Below are 21,795 nucleotides of genomic sequence, written 5' to 3'. Positions count from 1 at the left end.
CATTTAAAGATGTTAACTTACCATATTTGCAAAAACTCATCTAAAAATAAAAAAACTCTAATATACTAAGAAAATTTAAATAAGCTGCTAAGATAGTTTTCCCTGTTGATTTCAAAATTAAGCGATTTTTCAACATTTTTTTATTTTGCTTTAATCATTAGAGAATGACAACAAAAACATTTTCTACGAGTTCCTTGCCTTCTAACAAACTCGTTTAAACAAATTTGTAAAACGTGACTTTTCAACTTTTGACATGATATGGCTTCAAAGTTTCGAAAATTCAGGTGGACATAACATAATCGCTGAAGGAATACGAAAGTTTTGTTTACACTTCAAACGGAAACTTTATGATTTATTAATTAGTTAAAAAGCATTGTTAGTCTTCAGATGTAGCAACGTTTAATCGCTTTGAAAAACAATTAACATTACTTTGTACATACCTTTATTACAAAATTTTGTGCAATATGAACAGTATTGCCAACTAGTATTGCCTTATGTTTATTATTCTTGCAACGCTGCTGGAAAAGGCACTTTATCATATCTTTCAAGTACCTTTCATTTACCTTTTCACATATTACCGTGGCATCATATGTATGATATATATATGATGCCAGGTTATAGATAAATAAATGCTTTACCATGTGGTTATATTGGTTATTGAAATGCTTTAAAGGGGTGGATCATTTATATACGGTACAATCTACCCAAAAATCAATAGTTTCAGAAAGAATGACGTTATGATAGTATAGTAGTGAGCTGTGGAAGCGGTAGAATACTAAGATTTGCGCTCGTAGGTTGACGGTTCGATTTCCTGATACAATTGCATATATATATATATATATATATATATATATATATATATATTTAAATTCGAGGTATATTCAAACACTCTTTTTTTGAGATTTTGATGCTTTCACAAGATTTTTAATATTTAATATAGTAACCAATATAATACTCAATAACAGATACTGCGAAAACTATATACGGTACAATACTTAAGCTAGAAGTGGAACAGGTCCCATCCAGCGCAGAACTAAACTTAATCTTAAGTTAATAATTAATAACTAAATCTTAACTTAATGATAAGTCATACTATTCGTATTAATGTTGTTGTACAAAATTACTGTTTAATATTCAAATAAATAAAACTTAAACTAATGCATATTTTAATTTCATCCCTGTGTAAATAATTAAAAAATTGTAATTTGAACATAACTCTTAAAATTTCTTATTTATTAATACGATCTATGACAACAAAGATAGTTCTTCAAACCTAAAATTCGGAAAGATATAGTACGTCCTGTAATTTGATTTTAATTTTAATTTACAATTTCGTTCCAGGTTGTACTTCAGGTTTTCCTTGTTGAGAAATAAATTAAATTAATAAAATAAATTCTTACTAAAATTAAAATTAAATTTTTCCAATCCTATACATATATTGTTGACGTCGAGCTGAGTACTACCAACTGTTCGAATGTAATGCCTCAGACCTGAGAAGAAAAGGTGATATAAACACAGCGAGACTATGTATTTTTTTAAATTAATTAAAATGAACTAGCCTGAAGGTTCTCAAGGAACGTAGGAAGCAATTTACAATATTGTAACCTTACGAACACAATCTAGTAATGGAAGCTCTGTGATCATTTTTAAGGATCCCATTGTAAAAGCGTATATCCATAGAAAGATTAACCGACGATGAAGTCGAAACCTAGGTACACATATGTTGTTTCTGCTTGTGGTGTTTATTTCGCGTTTGTCACAATTCCTAGGAAAACCGACAATGTGTGTGTGGAAATGTACGTACATAAATGATTTAAAAAAATTAGAACGCTGAAACCGCTGGCTTCGTGGGACAGTTTAGCCTTGAGTGGGAGGAAGCTCACCCCTTCTCATAAAGTAGGGGGTTGGTGCCGTAAATATGATTATCAGCGGGGGAGGCGACGCGGACTAATCATATTCTCTGCAATTTACATAAATATTAGCGTGTTCCGTGACACACGAGCGCCCGGTCATTAAGAAGCTTCGGTTGTTTTCGTGCCCTTAGGCCGCTGTCACACTATCGTACCTGAAGAATCTTCTGTGGCTTTAAATTTATATTCCATTTCCAAAGTATATTACCATTATCATGTCAGCTGATAGACGTCCACTACAAGACATAGGCCGAACACAAAGATGTCCACAATGACCAGTGTTGCGCTGTCCACGTCCAGCGAGTTTTCGCGACTTTGACTATGTCGTCGGCCCACCCAGATGGACGTCCACCACGCCTACGCTCCGTCTACGTCTACGGCTTGTAGTCACCATTCGAAACAGTATCGGCCCCAGCCATAAATTGTCATTTCTGTTGTATGGTCGACGATTTTTTAAAAGTAAAAAAAGTTAACAATTAGATTATTGGTGATGAATTATATGTGTAAAAACTTTAAAGTGGTGAACGTATAGCTCATTTGCCGTCAATTAATGAATGGAACATCTTACCCAAAAATTAATGGATTCACAAATAACAAATAACGTAATGATAATATAACAAGAAAAAGCTTTTTCAAAATTTGTGTACATTCTAAAATTAATTATTTTTCACTACCCATCCCTGCAGATTTTGTACTTGTAGAAGTTATTAGCCTGTTGCATTCCAATAGGGTTCCGAAGTGATCATCATTGGAAATAGATGCAAAAGCTTTAAAGCTTTTTGCTGAGTATATTTTTGCTGAGCTAAGTTATACATTGACTTCTTTTATTAAAGCTTTAACATCCATTATTAATCGTCATGTGATTTTATAAAGCAAGTACTTATATTTTTATTAAAATTATGAAATCGTGTAAAATAGTTAATTTAACGTCAGCCTTAATGAAACCTAAGGTCGATGTAAGATAATGCGAGCCACAGAAGTAGCTTTGTCTTTTTTATGAGTGATTAATGTGTGGCCGGTGTGGGGGGACGGCCTGTTTACCTATGCATATTCGAAAAGAATAACGCTAGAGGGTTGTCGATTTTAATATCAGACAAGTGGTTTGTTTGTCGAACGTACGAACTTTGTAATACAATTTTCCTCTTGTTACTAAAGTATTGTATAACAAACGTATTGCTTATTTGACTTTCAACGATATTTTAATTATACAGATGACTGTATCTCTGCAACCGGTTAGTGGTATATCCCCTTTTCGTATAAAGCTTCTATATTGATATCGTTATCAAATCTGAAAAAGACTGCTTTTTGGAGTTTGAAGTATTGATTGATAAAACGAGTAGAGATTATTGCTATTAGATTGAAGCTAAATAAAACTAAATAAATACACAATTACTACTACCAATTAATACAAGCTAAATAAATAATAAAAAAAATATTACAAAAAATATAACTTCATACGAACACTCTGTAAAGTACTACTTTTCATATATGTGAACAATACACACTAACAAATTTTTACTTAAATGCGGTGAAAAAAAGGTTCACATTTACTGTTCAATGTACTTCATTTTTTATTTTCATTATGACGTCAAAATTTAAAACATTGTAAAACAAACATAAGAAGCAATGTACATCTCAAAAATCGACTAACTCGTTAAAAAAATTACATACGAATGTAAACTTTTTATCTGACATATATTTACGAAATTTAATACAATATTAATGTAACATCTAAAATATATAACATATAAGCCCATCGGGATTTAAATAATCTTATTTTCGATTGATATTTGACGCTGTAGTCCTTTTTTTAATGGCTCCCGCTATTGGAGGCCTCTCGTATCCCTAGCTAGTTTGGCATAGGGACTTTTATTTTTCTTTTAATTAATTTTTTCACTTATATTAATTTATTTTCGCGCTCTTCTTCCATGCGTCATAAGATCTTACATTTTTTTCCTTACTTCTTATATTTCATCTGTCTTACCCTTTCATTCCATTTTCCCCGTTTCGATGCGTTTCATCCATCACCTCATTCTTCAGGTTTTACAATATTCATTTTTATTTTATTTTACAGAATTTAATTTATGTACAACATGTACATAAATTAAATTCTACTTTTGTATTTTTAATTCTTATTTCTTTTTATTATTTGTGTTACAATTTTATTTGCATAGCCTAAGGAATTCAGGTCGCATCTCATCGTTCTCAATTAGCGAAGCTATTGAATCCTCGGTGATCTTAGTGCCTAACCGGCATTCGGAGTCGACTCAGAGTCCTTCGAATGCAGGACAGTAAGACCTGGTATCCCAGGTAGATCACGGTCCTATCCACGCCCAGTTCACAAAAGCACGAGGGGTCCTGCTTGAGCATAAATCGGTGAAGGTACTCGGAGAACCCCCCATGCCCCGTGAAGAGCTGGACCAAAACCATGTCCACCTCAATACTGCGGAGCACGCGATAGGCTGTAACGGCGTCCGGGAAGAATTTCCGCATTGTCGATGCCGTCGTACCTTCCATATACCTCCTTCAGCTCTAGTCCTTTACGGATAATACAAGTGCCTCAAATACCTAGAGACTCAAGGATTCGAAAACGAATGATTAATTGTTATAAATAATCTCTAGGAATCTGAATATCAATTAATATTTGATATAGAAAATGGATGTTCTTCCTCTCGTATTTTAATTAAAAACAAACTTCTTTATTGTGTTCATTTATTTGATTACAGAGCCTTAAACTATAGTGACAGTGGTGGACCAGCGGTAGAAGGCTGAGGCTGCTATTGTAGGTCGCGGGTTCGAATCCCAGAATAGAATATCATATAATTCATACTTTGTGCATTAACTATACAGGATTACCACTGCCCACAAACAAGTTTCCATAGGATAGACACCTGCGTTCTCTGCGTACCGTAATGCCACACTGCGATCCCCAACTCGCCTATCAAGAGTGGCAATTATGGTACATTCCCCCATAGATAGCTTTTGGGGGAGGCCTTAGTTTTGCAGTTGGCGTCTACAGGCTCAAACGAAGACAAACTATAGTACCGACGAGACAAACTATAGTGTTTATCTTTTTAAAACACCTTAATGTATTAAGTAGTATGTTTATAATGGTAGATTTACTTCTGCTTATGTCACCCAACAATAGTGATTAAATGTTACGGGTTCCAGTTTGACGTTGTGACGTCGTAGCTAACGGAAATTCTAGACTAATGAATCATACTCTCTTATATTTATACATATGCGGTATGTTTTGCAAGATCTTATTTTTTAAAATTCACCACTTTAAATAAGAAGTTTGCAATAGATACCACCAATAATCGTTTGCGTTAGGAATGCAATATATCCTTATATTCAGCCGAGCTAATCATACCTTGTAATCAATCTAAGAAAATATGATTTTCTATTTTTGTTCACAAAATTGACATGATTTTTTGTCAGTGCTTACATGAGTTACCCGTTACAGTACTATGTTATGATTTTATGTGACAGAAGTAACAAAATCTTCGAATATAATTTAATCGCGTGATTTATGTCAAAGGCTTCAACAAACACGTTATTAAATTCAATTTCCTTAACAATCCTTATCCCTACATAATAGACCACAAACATTTGCAAGCGAAAATAATTAATTACAAGACCTCCGAGAAACAGTCTACCCTTCCTATAAATTAGAGGGGCCAGATGTTAACAGACTCCGAACAAACCTCGAATATCTTGTAAAGCCACCCACAAGTCCTCTGGAAATTACTTAACTATGCACAGGTATACCTAACCTTCGGCATACGCGCAGATATGAACCCAATCTTCAATGTCCGAAGACCATATTTTGCTGAATTCCAACTACTCTTTGTCTCTGTCGCCTAAGTAACAGTCGCTTCTTTATATTATATCGTTCGAAGATTGTTTCGTAAGCAAAAACGTCAGGATTTTAACTCGTCTTATTCCAATAATAAACGTTAAATGAATAAAGTTAAGGTTAAAAATGGAAGGTTGCGTTGTCGGTATTTAGAACTTATTCGCCGAAGAAACCTGTGATATGATATCAAGGCGAGACAGAACGAGACAGTAGAGCGCAGACTCCTCGGCAGACGTCGCGGTTGTCATGACAACACATCGATTCGGCGCGCTCCCTTCCGCCGTTGCAGCCTCCGCGGATCCAGGTCATTCAAGCAACATTCTGAAAACAGAACTGAATGTGCAATTAATATCTCCACCATTTGCACAATCATCGTAATCCTTCTATATGTAACCTCATTTAATTTTTAATTTTTGAATGATATTCTCATTCTTATTGAATTAACATATAATTCTAATTAATACAACCTAATTTACATCGTAACACAGAATTTAGAATTCATGACAGAGGTAACAGATTCAACTATAATCAAGCAATGTTAAATTTAATAAAACTAAGTTAGTCATTGAGAAGTTTTTACTTCCCCCTGGAGACAAAACGTAAAAGAAATCTGCCTTAGTTTTAGTAACAGGGAAAGTGTAAATTCCTACAAAGATGATAAAGAAACAGACGGATACACTAATTTTTTTCTAAAGATTAAACATAGATATCTATGGGCTAGATGGTATAAATTAACACCGATAAAAAAGTTAATATTTAGATAACTCTCTTTACGAGTTTTAATACAATTGTTAAAGTATGTTTGTGTGCTAAGGGTTAGTACACTGTAAATGACTTCAAATAAAACAAAACGCCTTAGTTAAACTATGTTTTATTTTCTATTCTTTTAAAATATACAGATCTGCTGAGTTTCTTCCGCTTGTTCTACTCAGGTCGGAGGCATGAGGTCGAAAATAGATGTAATCTATCAAACGTTAAATGAAGATTTACAATTTTTGTTTTTCTTATATACATCTTTTAAGCAAAGTACAAAACTAAAATTGCTTACTTATATAAACTTAATAAATTATACCAAAGATTTATTTGTATGCTTGATTTGTTAAATTGAAGAATGACTGACATCCACCGATAACTTCCCTAAAAATAAAAAAAAGTTGTATTTTATTTACATAAAGAAACGGGCGTAAGCATTTATGAACTTTACCAAATTACCTTCATCTTCAAGTGTTCAACTTTGATGTTTCAACGAAATGTCGACCCAATTCTTATCTCAAAGACACATCACGGTTTCACTGGCTCAACAAAGGCAGAACTTGGACCTAATAGGGGCACTCGAGGAAGTATGGCTGCCTACTGCTCGCGCCCTTTCGGCCTTCCTTTGACGTTGCTCACGAAATAGAGGCAATTTGAACACGTAGGTAGACCGACTGAAATAAAATTTGGACGTTGTAAAGAACATTTATTTAAATTCGTTTCGGATTTGACTTTTGCCTTCCTGTTACATTTTTTTTTTTTGTTGGTCGTATTTTCATACTTATAAAGTAATGGTAGATCAAAGGACCGGTTGGTATAGCTGAGGATATTCTAATATATTTAAATAAAGATTTTTGTATGTAAGCTGTATTTCAAACAATATTGTAAAAACTAGACCTTTATAATGAAATATTCATTTCAATATTAGATTAAAACACACAAGTATATGTAAGAATATGAAAAACCTATGTCCTTTTTAAAAACAATAGCTTTCTAGAAGCAATAAGAAGACAGATTAAGACGCTATAAAAACCTATGAAAAGATTAGAATATTCTTATGTAAAAAGTAAAAGGTTTTAAGATTTTTTACATATTACTATCCATATTATTATATACTTCCGAGTACAATTAAATTGAAATCCTCGTTATAATAGAATTCTACGATATATTCCTAATTCTTTTAAAAGACATGCCTTTCAACATGGAGCATGTATGCGATCATACCTTGAGTACCTCGTTCAAAACCGAGCTTAAATCCAGTAAATATTTGTCAAGAATTTTACCTTATCGGCGAATGTATACAGACTACTTTTTCTTTGAAGCAAGGATATTTATAACTTATAAGGATAAATATAGGCTTGTAATCATCATAATTTAGCCGAGGGGTTACTGAACCTGGTTTAGAAACCCCCTGTCGGCGGTGTAGACCTGCCTTTCCCATTGATTTACAATGACATCGATTTAAAGTGGCCTGTATCCAGCGCCATCCGACGAATTATATAGTTATGAAGAATTTACAATTATATAATATTGATTAAATAGCAAATAGCAACACGATAAAATATATTAATCTAATATTATTAATCAGTTTGTGTACTAAACATAAAAAATATATGTATAAGATTTAGATTAAAATCATTTTTTTTTTCTTTATTTTGGGCTAGAGAAACTAAAATAACATTGGACACTTCGATAAAACGGTATTTAGAAAGGATAAGGCCAAGAATAAATATAAAAATGTTAGTGTCGTAGGTCCACCAGACAAATATATTTTGTAAGTCTTTACTGCCTAAGAAAAAGTTATTATAATAATGTTTTTCATCCCTATTACTATTTCCCTCCTCACCCTCATGCACTTATTACCATTTCAAAATGCTGTTTTTCTTTTATTTATTTAACATTGCAAAAAATAGTTCCAGTTTCATATAGTAGATATGATAAAAAAAACTAACCGGGTCTTAATTTATGCTATCAGATTTGATATTAATTATTAATAAAACTTTAAAAAATAATTATTAATGTGAATAATAGAAAAAGAAGGCACTAAGAGTCATGAGTAAATGAGCATCAGCATACTAGTTTAGTCTTTAGTTAGATTATTTAACAGAACATCTCAAGTCAATTTCTTAAAACCACTAATCAAACGCGATTCTTTAAAGATTCATTTCAATCAACAAGAAACTTTTAAAAATAGTTCTAATGTACAACACTATTGTCAAAATATTCTATAATTCTATTTTAGACGAAAACGGGACGGATCTTCCATATGTAATGCAGTGTGAAATTGAGCACACCCTAAAGTAAATTATAGATCATAACTTTGCGTTTGTGACGCTCGTTAAACTGACTTCCCGACATATGGATCATTTACGGTTAAAACTGCCAAGGACATGTTTAAAGTATTCTATTAATTCCCGGTGTTTAAATTCTGTGTTATTCTATTGTCGACTTTTTCCATGATCTAAAATGCTTAGTACTTGATCTATAAAAACAATAATTTGCAATAACATAGCAGCTAACACTAATACATAATGCTGGTCTGTCCTGAATGCAGGTATAATATATAATTGTTTAAGGATGGTACATTGTAATTGATTTAAGTTTTAAATGTAATGTATTAAGCAAATAATACAGCATTTTATTTTTAAAAATATAACATATAAATACACTGTTAGGTACATCAATATCTTATATATATATATACACACACACATTCGAGACTATTTGATGTCAGATTTATTATAAACCGCCTATTGTACTTCCGTATTGCTACTGTAGTTTTTACATTACATTTATGAGTTCAATAAAATAAAAAATGAATGAAAAAAAAGTTGATTTTATCAAAACATAAGAGAAATTGTCGTCATAGAATTTTTAACCTGAACGACATTTTAACGGTTTTGTATTTTGCTCACTCTGGTATCAGTGAAATCTTTATAAATATTCCAAAATTGTCTTATGTTCAAAGACTTTAGAATTAAAAGTATCAATTCTTTAATTTTTTTATTTTCTTAAGAATTAAAACTATCTATCTCTTCAGAGATCAAATATTATAAAAGCCCTTGCTTATTAAGGAAACCATCTTTATATTTAAATTAACTTAGGACATAACTAAACGAATGGGACGAAACGAAAACGTAGGGAGTTGGGAAATTAATCATTTTTACATATTTACATGTTAACACCATCGAAGCCGCCTCCAAAATTACATAGCGAAATTTACGCGTCGTAAATAAATATGAAAATATTTCATTTACAAATATAACTGATTAAAAATACAAGCAGATAGCTACTATTATTTTAAAATTATTGTATTAACTGCAGAAATTCTGAAAATATAATGTAATTACCATCTTTTTTCAACGTTCAATATTTTATTAAAATGTTAGTAAAAAAGATATAAAAATAAATTGGGTAATTACATACCCATAACGTAAAGCGCCATCTATTAAAAACAGATTTAACTTCATGAAAATGTTTTGCTCTATGTCGTTTTTCATTGAGCTGCCAACTGTTTAACTTAAACAAACATAGATGGCAGTAAACATAAAATTTATGTTGACAGTTATCATCATAATATTTTTCCATAGACTATTTTAATCACGTTCCAGCGCATCCACTGGCCTTTAATAATTTAATATTTATGTAATAAATTCTCTTATAAAGAGATATATGCGACACATGTCAAATTTATAAAATTATGAATTAAATATTTAAAGTGTTTAAAAATGTTTGTACTAAATCCTTGAATTTATTTTTTATTAAAAAATCTAAAATTCCATTTTTCTTGTCTACTTACAAAACTAAAATTAGTTAAATTATAACTCTTAGGTTTAAGGAAGAATAACCGATGCTAATAGGTATATCCGAATGAAACTGCTTTATCAACAAACCGTTAATTGTGCGCATGCGCGTCTTGTTAGATCCTCTTTTTCTATTGGTTTGTTTTGTGTCACGCTCAAACCCTTGCTTGTATTATCCTGCTTATATATTTTATGTTTGAATTAATTAAATATAGTAGAAATAATAATTCATATCTAATGGTACAAACTGTTATAAAACGTTTTAATGTATTGTGATGATAAGTGTTGTGAATAACTGTACTCAGCGCTGGGAAACTAAAGCGGCATCGTGGAGTCTCGAAAAAGAAGGTAAAAAAGTTTTCATTGTTTCTGCCGACGCTTCGGCTTTATATAAAAATTGAATATTGATTCGACAAGCATTTGCAGTCTTATTTGTTATAAACTGCAGAAACTTTGTCATGGGTCTTTTAAGAAACCTGATGAAGTAAATCAACAAATAAGTAAATACTTTTCCTTTTTTTCTTAACGCTGTTATAAATAACAAAACCAACAAAGCTTAATGTAAATCTCGGTTCTCTATTGTAGATAGATGAAGTTTTCTGCTGGCATAACATATTGACAATTCATGACTCATTTATATATATGTAACATTGATAAATTAACAAAACAGAACAGATGGTCATAAATATAAAGTATCTTTCATAATTTACTTTTGTGATACACTTTCTCTTGTTAGTTTAAAACACTAGTAATTATCAATTCACTGAGTTACATTCGAAATTTCTATATTAGATCAAAATATAGTCTTCCCCAGTTAGCAACCAACTGAACTATTTACAGCATAGTAGAAATTTTTTCACCACTGGTAATGTGTTGAGTACAAACAATCCTGTTGGAATAAATTGCTATCATGTGGTTTGTAAAAATAGTATGCATTTTTTAGTACCTTAAACTGTACACTCTGTCCCAAATGTTTAGTGCTGTTTTGTACTTTAATTTTTAGTTATTTATATAATTTTGAAGCAAACTGAAAATGAGGTTTTCTTCTTATAGGGTTATAAAATAAACAATTGTGATTTACATATATAAACTAATCCTTTGACATTGTATTTACAATCAGCAAATATATGTCTATTTATACTACCTGAACAAAGAACTATATTCCATGTTTGTTATGAAATTGTAGCTCTTGGAATAAGTTTCAATGTAGGTAAATTACTGCATTACACCATATTAAGGCATCCTATGCCTACACCTTATATAGAATTAATGTATTTTTATCCATAAAAACAAGTTGTAGTCTTCATATGAGTAAATTCAAACAAATATAAAACCACAATGAGAGTGAGACAATAATTTTACAAACAAATCTAACTGTGCTGTGATGCATGGTCATTAAAATAAAGTTTTTTTGTAAGGGGAAAAGACGTACTGGCAATTGAGTGCATCAAGGATAGCAATGCTTTTCTTAATGGCGCTAGAGACACCAACATCTATTCTTTAAACATTATAGTACCTATATGACACACATCTGGTAGCATTATCATGCGATCTACAAAATTATAAATGATATATTTATATTTAATTTATTTGCTATAAAATTCAATTAACTAATTTAATTTATTTTTTATTTAACTAATTTAATTGAAGACAGTGAATTTTAATTCTAAAATTAAAATCATTTTCCTTTAGTTATTCTTGTATGCTATATTTAAATATTTGTGTGTATATGATTACAATGCTTCTAAAATAAAAAGGAGACTAACTGAAGGCCAAGCTGTTACATAAAAATGATTCCAAAACTTCCTCAAACACAATCAATTATTTCATGGCATAAATGTGATAATCAAAGTTTAGTCATGATTTTTGATCTGCAAAATGTTTCATGCAAATATAAATCATAAGAGAAAAAACTGTAAAACAGACAACCTTGCGCTGCAAGTATTATCTCCAGATAGCCTTAAATGAGTGATGTTTTAAAGTTTTTGAATACCTAAGTTATAAGCTATTAAGGCACATCAATTTTAATGTATCTCTTAAAAGATTACAAAGAGCTCTTTTTAACTAGTATCATAAACTTAAGAAATTGTGGTACAGGGTTCCATTTATTTGAGTTTTTTTTAATGACCTTGCTGATAATTGGCAAATGTAATGATTAAAGATAGAACATAGATAAAAAGGGATAATGTCACATTATTCATAGAAAAACATTTTTTTTACCCTTTTTAAGGTAATTCATGTTACAAATCTTCCTCACTTAAAAATCAGCATAATTTTAATCTTAGACATATTTATCTCTTTTGTAATCTTTGAAACAATAGCTATTGTTTTAAAGATTATATTGATCATCCATCACCTTATTGATCATCTTTCTTTCACACTACCTTTGATTTTTTTCTGGTTACTTCCCTTTGATTCCAATAATATAAAAGAATCTAATAGAGCAACTAGAATCCTCCATAATGGCATCCTTATTTAAAGGACATGTTATAAATCTGAATATAGTGGAAATCTAGGCCTATGTCCAGCAGTTGACATTTAAATAGTGAAGAGCAGTTGTGTTGTTATGTCATTACTTTGACAATTTGATAAAGTAGTATTAGTAATTAATTTGCAATTTTTTTATGACATGAATTTAATTATTTTTTAACTTATTTTGAAACTAAATTTCAAACTACTCTAAAACAGTTTTTATAAAATACAGTTTACTAAGAGTAGACAATTCGTTTTATGAATATTTAACTTTTGGAAGTGGAAATTTTTATAATACCTATTTTTCGCGATGCAAACCTACACACGGATACAATTTACCAGTATGGATAATCAAAGAAAATTAACTTATTATTGTTGCAATGTTTCGTGTGACAAGTAAAAGAATCCGGCGACAAGCCAACAATAGCATGTTAGAAATCGATGCAGAAGTCTACGGCGCCGTCACGAAATCAAAACATTGCCTCCGTATGTTTTTGTAACTCGAGTTGTTAAATTTTTACCAGTCACACATACTATATTACGAACTTTAAAATCACAATGAGTAGAATTTTCCTTCTTTATGAATCTATAGAGAATAACAAAGTAAATTCTAATTTAATTGTGTTTTTCTATTATATGCCGTATTAATTATCATCGAGTGACCGCTGCCACTCAGCGGTAGGAGCGTCCACTACTGGACACAGGCCTAGCCCATAGATTTACATTTAGGCCGGTTGGAATCGACCCTCACTTAGCGTTTTTCGTCGACCTTAATAAAGTTGTCTATCACCCTTGGTAGACATACGTCATACCCTTCGCTTGTCGTTTCGTGGTCTTCGCTTCAGAACCTGAAAGCCTATGTCTATAGTCTATAAATTTCCTCATTCCGAATTCGACCACGTATAGCTAAATAAGTAGTATTTCTTTGAGCAAAAAGCAGTAAAATATTAATGATTTTAATTCCTTGCGAAGGCCCGATCCTGACAAACTATGCATCATTTGCAAAACCTCCATGCCCAGGTTTATGAACTACATAACACAATACCATAAAAGACGTAACTGTCGTCCCAATAAATCAGTACAGGGCCCACGGCAAGGAATAAAATATATTTGTACATAAGAAAAAATTCAGTTCACACAAAAGAAGTGGCAAATTATAATGTAACACATAATAATGTATACTAGGGATGTGTGTTTGCGGATATTAATATAAAACATCTTGAGCAGCAAATTATTCGATACAAAAGAGTCGAAAAAATGTTTACTATTATAAGATAACGAATTAAAACTATTATTTTCAAACACAGAATATTTTATAATGTCCACTTTAACTCGTACGATGTGATACGTTAATTTAAAAGAGGTTTTATTTTTCCTCAAACTACACTGTTGTTGAAGAAGATCTACATTAGAGATTTTCCTTAAGTTGTAAAAATTATTTAACGTAAACACACGGACAGCAAAAACTTTATCAAAAGTTACATCCAATTAACCAAGCTCATGAATGCGTTAGGTGTTATTTCTGTAAAGAACTGTGTGTATGTGCAACGTTTATCTTAATTCCGTATAGTTGAACTGCGCTGAAAGTCCTGGTTTTCCATTTCCGTACACAAATTTTTTTCACGTTTAAGATGTTAAACGAAAAATGTGAGTTTTAATTTTATATTATTTCTTATGAAATTTTATGATTCAACATGGAATCGTGGGAAGATATGTTATGATTCTTAGTTTTCTCTCGTTCAAGTTTTCAAATATTTAAATGTTATTTTTATAGTTATTAGTAATTAAGTTTTAAATAATTAGTGGCCTATGCAGTAAACAAAAATTGTAGTTCTGTGTATTGCGATGATTTTAATAAATTTTATGTTATGCAATTTGGGTTGGTTGACCAAACTGTCATGTGCATATTTTCATTATTTATAACGTTCTATTATATTGAAGTAAAATGCTGGCTCGATTTTATTCGCTGCGGCTGTTGGTATATCAAACGTAACGAATATGAGATAAATAAGCCTAACCTCAATACGATTCAGTTAACCACTATTTGGATTTATTGAATACTTTGAGTTTAACAATTATTGATGTTAACAAAAATTGATGTCAACCGCAGGCTCGAACTGTAAAGGTAGTTATAATTTAATAATTTCTTAAAACAAATTAATAGTCTGACTTCGTGAGACCGCATAAATATCTAATCAGGACACAAACAATACGAAAGAAAAACTACTTATGCAGCAGATCATTGTTCCTATAATAATGACTCTCGTACTACACTAGCGTAGATAACAAATCAAAATTTCGATGGAAGCTCATCAGTATCAAATGTACTCGTAGAAACATAGCCATACGATTTTTCTATAATAAACAAGTCAATCTGGCAAAATTTAAATGATTTTTCGGAAATTAATAATCGAGCACATTTCTCCATCATGCGCTACGCATTTACATTCAAAAGTTATAGCGGACGATATACCTGTTTCATGGAACGTTATTGTATTCAGCAGTCTACCTGCTTGCGGCCGGGAGCTGCTCGACAAAAAGTAAAAAGATAATTTTTCGTCGACTCGAGTCTCGGACGCAAAAGAACAAAGGTTTTTACGCTTTTACCTAGTTATAGCTAGTTATTTCACATCGCCGCAGGTGTTACTTGTTATCTCTTACCCGGAATTTCTTTATTTTGTTTCACGAGATGATCCTGGAAGGAAATAACCATGCTTCGAAACTGGAATAGCGTTTTGTATTACGCCAATGTTGCTTCATCGTCTGCGCTTCTCGTAGATGGTTATAATTGCGTCATGACAAAGTAATGAACGGAATATTTGAAAAATATTACTAGTCTGGCTTTTCCGTGTTCTATGCATAACTTAGAAAAAAATACGTGTTTATTTTTATATTATCTACTAATTTAAAACACAGAAGTGATTTTTAAAATTTTATACCTACTACTGTAATTTTTTAAATGTCAAGTATTGATTTCATAAAAAATAAAAACTATTTGCCTCGAAAAGCACATTTGAAATGGTTTATATTGTCGATAAGAATACTTGCGCAAGTTTATTTGTATATGTCAATCGAAAACTTATGTGACAAATTGTTAAATATACGAGTTTCTTTAGAAACCTATTTACCCTACATTGGCAACTATAAGTGTAAATGCAACAAAATATATGTCGATATGAAAGTACGTCACGCGATGGCGATATGAAGACATTATGATGATATTTAATGAGTTTGACGATTATTTACTTATTAGCACCAGTTCATCCGGCTTCGATAACACCAATCACGTAAGCAAGTGACGGTGGTAAAAAATATGACTAGTGGCATTCACCCGTCGCCCTTGAACCGTTGGACGGTCACCAACACTCAGCTGGTCCCAGCGCTACGGACCTTGAAAGTGTCTAGGACATTCAACCTCGCTCTTAATATAGTATTACAAATCAGACGGTCGTCCACTGCGTTAATATATCTACGTACGTTCCACCATTATTCGACCAGTTTGTTTCCTAGATCATTATACGTGTTTACTGCGCACCGACGCAAAGATGTATTACGTTCACAGCGATAAGGAAAGAATAAACTTTAAAACATTAATTATAAATATCATTTACGTAAACTGTGGGTGCCCAAAGCAGAGAATACAAATTACCTAATTAAATTACTTTTGTTTGCTCTCCCAAGAATTTGTTACTGTCGGCTCTACCGGCTTTAGTCAGTACAAAAAACTAACATAGTACGTAAGAAAGTGCGTTATTAATTTTACAAACCCGAATTGCACTGTTTGTCGAAATATTCAAACCCCCCTCGAACCTCTTCGTTACTACCAATCAAAAATTACGATCTGCTCCATAACACTAGTATCAAAATGTTGTCAAAAGCAGTAACGTAGATTGACGCTAAACAAAACATGTTAAGGCCAAAGATACTTATTAATAAGATCTATTGAAAATGAATTCCGAGACCGGCATTAAAATCACAAATGTAAAGGACGAAATAACTTTCGCATCCGGTACACAGAATACAAAGTTTACACTTGGAACACTTAAGTTAAAGTAAGTGAGCTGTAAAGCGGTTAGCGTTCATAAAACTTAATAATAGCGATTTATAGCTCAGTATTCGAAACGTTAATGGGCTTACAGTCCAGAAGTTGGCGGAGCTTTGATGAAGTTTGGCGCAAATCACTTTACCTGCCCTTAATATCGCGGCGCTGACAGCGTGGCCTATTAATGAATTGTAACAATGCGTGGCAAACAATAACACGGCGATATACATTTAATAAGATTCCGCAGCGCTCAGCCCGTAGGCATTGGCCCAATCAAGTTGCCCTGACGAAGATTAATCGAGTTACAGAATGGATGGACCGATCTGGGCCCGAGGCTCGTTAGATACTAAGGACGTGTTTTGTTAAGCGCGTTAGTTACAACGCGACGCTACCCGAATATTTGTACATTTTATTTTTTTGCTGTTTCATTGTGTTCCAGTGTCTTAATCTGCTTCAGGAAACATGGTTCAAAATAAAACTAAAAATTGTTATCATATTAATGAATAAATACGTATAACGTATACAATACTGACTACAAACACAAAATTGAAATACTTGTGACATTACATACAATAATCGTTTTGTTTCATAAGGATCTTGAATAAACTATATTTTCAATGATTTTTCATTCGATGGCTTTTGGTTTACTTTGGATTTTAGCAATCAGTTCACCTACTTTTTAACATGGATTACAATATCAGCTTCCGGGCAAATCTTCAAAGGCCCGTAGATGAATATCAATTATGAGCTCTTTCTTTAGATTTCAACAAAGATCCTTATAGTTTTCATTTAACTATTGAATTTTATTCTGTAATTGGACGGAACACCTCATTAAAAATAAAGTTAAAAGGATCGATTTGAAGCAGTCTGCATCTAAAGTCTGTTCACCTTTTAACTTTCCTAAATTCTTACAATATTTATTTTGACTATATTACTTAAAATCTAGTATGCGAGCATTTAGTTACTTTAAGAAAACTCACCGACTTATTGCTTATTTGTTTAACTAGTTCGGACACAACTGGTTGTTTATATACTATCACCAAGTAAGTCCTATTTTTAAAAAATTTATAAAGGCCTTGCAATAATTCACCACTATCTAAATACAAACTAACTGACTATTGTTATTGCATGATATCGTGTCATCCATTCTGTACCCGATTAAACCTTCGCTTCGTACAATAATCGGCGGCATCAATTTTCTTTTTAATGTCCTCCGCACGTGTCACTTTCGATCCTATTGTCGTGCTGGAGTCAGCTTACTAGTTACCGACACCTTTTTTTAATTTGCCTACTTGAGTTAAATTATACATTTTTAATCCTATTTTTATTAGTTATATCAAATAAATAATAAATCGTGTTAAGCTTTTTAATTGTCCTCTATAGTTATTCAATTTAATGTACATGTACAATTGTACATGTACATTAAATTGAATTTTTTAATTAAATACAATTAAAAAAGTCCGACAACGCTATCATCATCCTTATAACTTTAACACGTATTTTTTAAAAGTTAAAGAAAGACTTTGGAATGAATAGACAAAATACAAATTTAAAACACTTTTACGTGAATTGGCGTTGTAATTTTTCCAGTTTTGAACAGGTAAGCGTCTAATCATTGTGTTTTAGTTTACCTGAAAAAAAAACAAAACCGAGTTTGCTCCTATTGGTAAGACGATGCAATATGCCTTTAATGTTTAAAATGTTTTTTCTATACAATTTTTCCCAGAACTCAAAGCGCATATATTACCATAGCAGAAAAAGATAAAAGTTGAATAAGTACTTTTATACTTTTACCGCTCAAAACGCAATATATAATATCGAAGAAGCTAGTTGCGCTCCGATCTATTGTTCCCAGGGTGGCCATTAAATCTGCCAAGTTGAAATAAGAAAGGAAACTTAATGCAAAACGACATCGTAACAAGAATAAGAATCCTCAGCAAGCAGCTCACGTGCGCTGTTGTCAACTTTCGCAACGCCACCTTGCGGCACTCAAATAGTAAGTAGACTTGAAGGCTGTGTAACAGTCGAGGTTGTGACGTCGCCCCGAATGATATATGGCACCTTTATGAAGACTACTTAGTACAATATTATTTTAATAAAGTGTAGTCGAAAAAATAACTGACCGTGCCCTTTATCATTTTTCAATCCACGAAACCGTCCAAACTTGACCTCCTTAATCTGAATATAATTAGAAAGGTGGTAATAAAAAGTAGACATTGCTTATTCAAAATTGAAAAATATTAGGTAATAATCTCGCAGTAAATGCTTAATTAAAATTCTTAATTAGTTCTTGTTTGAATAAAGACACTAACTACTACATAGGTACATTAGGTTTTAGGAAAAAGTAAGAGATTAAAAATACATGTATAGATTTTTTCAAGCAAATACTGCACTGATGCATTCCCACACACATTAATTTTTAAAAATAAATCGGAATTAAATCCTCCGGTTTCATTTCTGAATTAAATTTATTTTGTTCTCAAAATTGTTTTGCACGATTCTACTCCGGATTACTGAGACTTACACAGGCTTAAAAAATTTCTCATTGTTATAATCGTATGAGCCGAAAGATGCTCACTGCAAGGCACCTCTTCCTTCCTCTCCCAGAAATCACCACGATGCACGCCGCAAATCTCGCAACATGTCCTAATGAAGGGCCTATCCACGCCGCTTCCATCGGCCCGTGGTCGCCATATCATATCAATGACACTTGTGAACATTTCCACCCCAACGACCAATAAGAACTTCCCTGGGCGAGTATCCCGATGTTATAAATTTTTGATATTAGAAGCAGCATGGTAATCTTAAATAGATACAATACAATTTTACTGCTTTCAAGTTCTTGCAGGAAAACACGCGTATTTCGGCTGCCAGACATTAATGCACAAGCATTACTTTGTACCAGCTTGAACGGCGCCATAACTTAATTACTATACTAATGTTACGTACTATCTTGTCTTAATATGCCGAGCGTAAACCCGGTAGCATGGCTAACGTATAGACAAGACGTATCCCTTATATTCATTTGAAAATCCATTTTGCATTGATACGTTATTGCAGTGATTCTCAATCAGTTGTACGCGTTGTTCTTCAGGGGATATATGAATGATAGACTCGTTACGCCGGAAATACTGAGAAGTTAATAAAGGTAAGCTGATTTTATAATATATTAGGGCAAAAACAACTTTTCGAAATTCATTTTCGAGCTGGTGGTACAGTTTGTAACTATTAATTTTAACAGTATTATTGCAAACCAAAAATAAATAATCAAATTATAATTCTTTATCAAAAAATTTGTCAAAGATTCTAACGAGGCTGTTACTATAGACAGAAATGACTATAGATAGACATTAAGATAGCAGACATGGTGTTGGTGCCCCCTCTACTAGGTGGACCTAGAACAGTCATGGACGCGAAAAGTCGTCGTATAGAGATAACGCAGGACTAGACACCGTATTTATCTTTAGGGGAGGCCTATGCGTTAGCAGTAGGGGTCGATCGACTAACATAACGATGATGACATGTTAAGAAAAGCGAGGCCTGAAGTAAGAGAGAAAAGTTTAATAAAGGAATACTGGAACGTAAAAAGAATGGGAAGCACAATTTTATTGCATCCAACGTTACTGTAGTGAATTGCAAATTTAACAATTATGTGTAACCACCAACACTCTCGTAAATTCTAATATTTCTCTGATTTATTGCTAATTTCTTGTGTCATGTGTGAACTTAATTCGGCTTCGTACGAGAATCATACATTTTATAAACAAGAATTACGTTTTGACAGTTTAACTCTTCTAATATGACAGAAGCATGGATAAGAGATAAAATCTCTTTTGTTGCTTTCAGAAAAGGCTTATAAGCGAAGTTCATACTGAGTAGGATTTAGTATTACATTTTATTATATACTAAACAACATCAAGTGGACAGTCAACCTAGTTGAGGACGTCGGAAAACGCTGAATGCAGCCTGCTGCCAACCGTCATCATTTCAGTCGTAGGACATCCATTGCTGTATGTAGAGCTCCCCGATATATTTCTAGTAAGAGTGGTAGAAAGCAGCCAGCATCTATAGTTTTCCGACGACATCTTGAAAGAATTATGTCAAAATTAAAAGTAGTTACTATAAATTTCGATAATTAGTTAATACGTGTTGAAGTTGATTTTGTAGCTTAATAATATGTATTCAATTTAATGGATTAACTAATGATCCAGAACGCCACATTAAATCCGACTAGTGATTCAAATTTTGTGGGGAATTAAAATTGATAGTTCAAATTATTTTAAATTAATACCAATGCAAGTGGAAGTTTTAGATTTATTGTAATAAAATGTTGTTGTGCAATTAAATATTGGAGTAACAAGTGTACTTAAAGTGTATCGTAAGGAAATATCGCCGGCCAATTTTGGAATTGGAGCCAGTCGTCTGGCGAAGGTAGAGTGCTCGTGCTTCGTTGCGGACTTTGGTAATGCGACGGACAGATTTTATAGCGTCTCAGATGATTGCACAACTTCAAACGATTTAACGTACACGCCACTTGTAATCATCGCTATTTCATTTTCGTATAGAATAAAAATTTTATGTTCGTCTTAATATGAATGATGACATTTATATACATATCGTAAATGCATGGTAGCGTTTCCCCACCCGCATTTTCATAAAATTCACTTTCGGGCATTTTTCAACTAGTTTCAAAATATGGTCTTTTGAATGCTGTTTAAATCCCTCTTTCAGGTAAAATTTTGTAAAATTAGTTTTATGAAACCTCTTGTTTCAAATATATCGTGGTGAGCATACAAGTAGTAATCACACAGACACACGTGCTACTGTTATATATATATACATACATACATATATATATATATATAATGTATGAACATTACTTTGATTTCTTAATTTAAATTGCTTAAAATTATTTATTTATAAATTATATATAAATTTTAATTTATTTATATATTA

At 32.1% G+C, this 21,795-nt stretch overlaps 1 protein-coding gene across 1 annotated transcript in view; it reads left to right on the top strand.

Annotated features, from left to right (window-relative positions):
• The first annotated feature begins 10,469 nt into the window (after positions 1–10,469).
• The window catches only part of gus (gustavus), a 97,152-nt gene continuing 85,826 nt past the window's right edge, over positions 10,470–21,795 (top strand). Inside the window, exon 1 of the mRNA XM_068761658.1 lies at positions 10,470–10,673. The gene's annotated coding sequence lies outside the window, so the exon portion shown is untranslated. The remainder of the gene's footprint in view (positions 10,674–21,795) is intronic.

Source organism: Battus philenor, unplaced genomic scaffold (genome assembly GCF_028537555.1).
Source record: "Battus philenor isolate CCGP_79_NKW_IND1 unplaced genomic scaffold, ilBatPhil1.0.hap1 SCAF_15, whole genome shotgun sequence".
In the NCBI taxonomy this organism is placed as follows: domain Eukaryota; kingdom Metazoa; phylum Arthropoda; class Insecta; order Lepidoptera; family Papilionidae; genus Battus; species Battus philenor.
The sequence above is the reverse complement of the archived record's forward strand: the minus strand, read 5'-3'. Positions and strand labels throughout refer to the sequence as shown.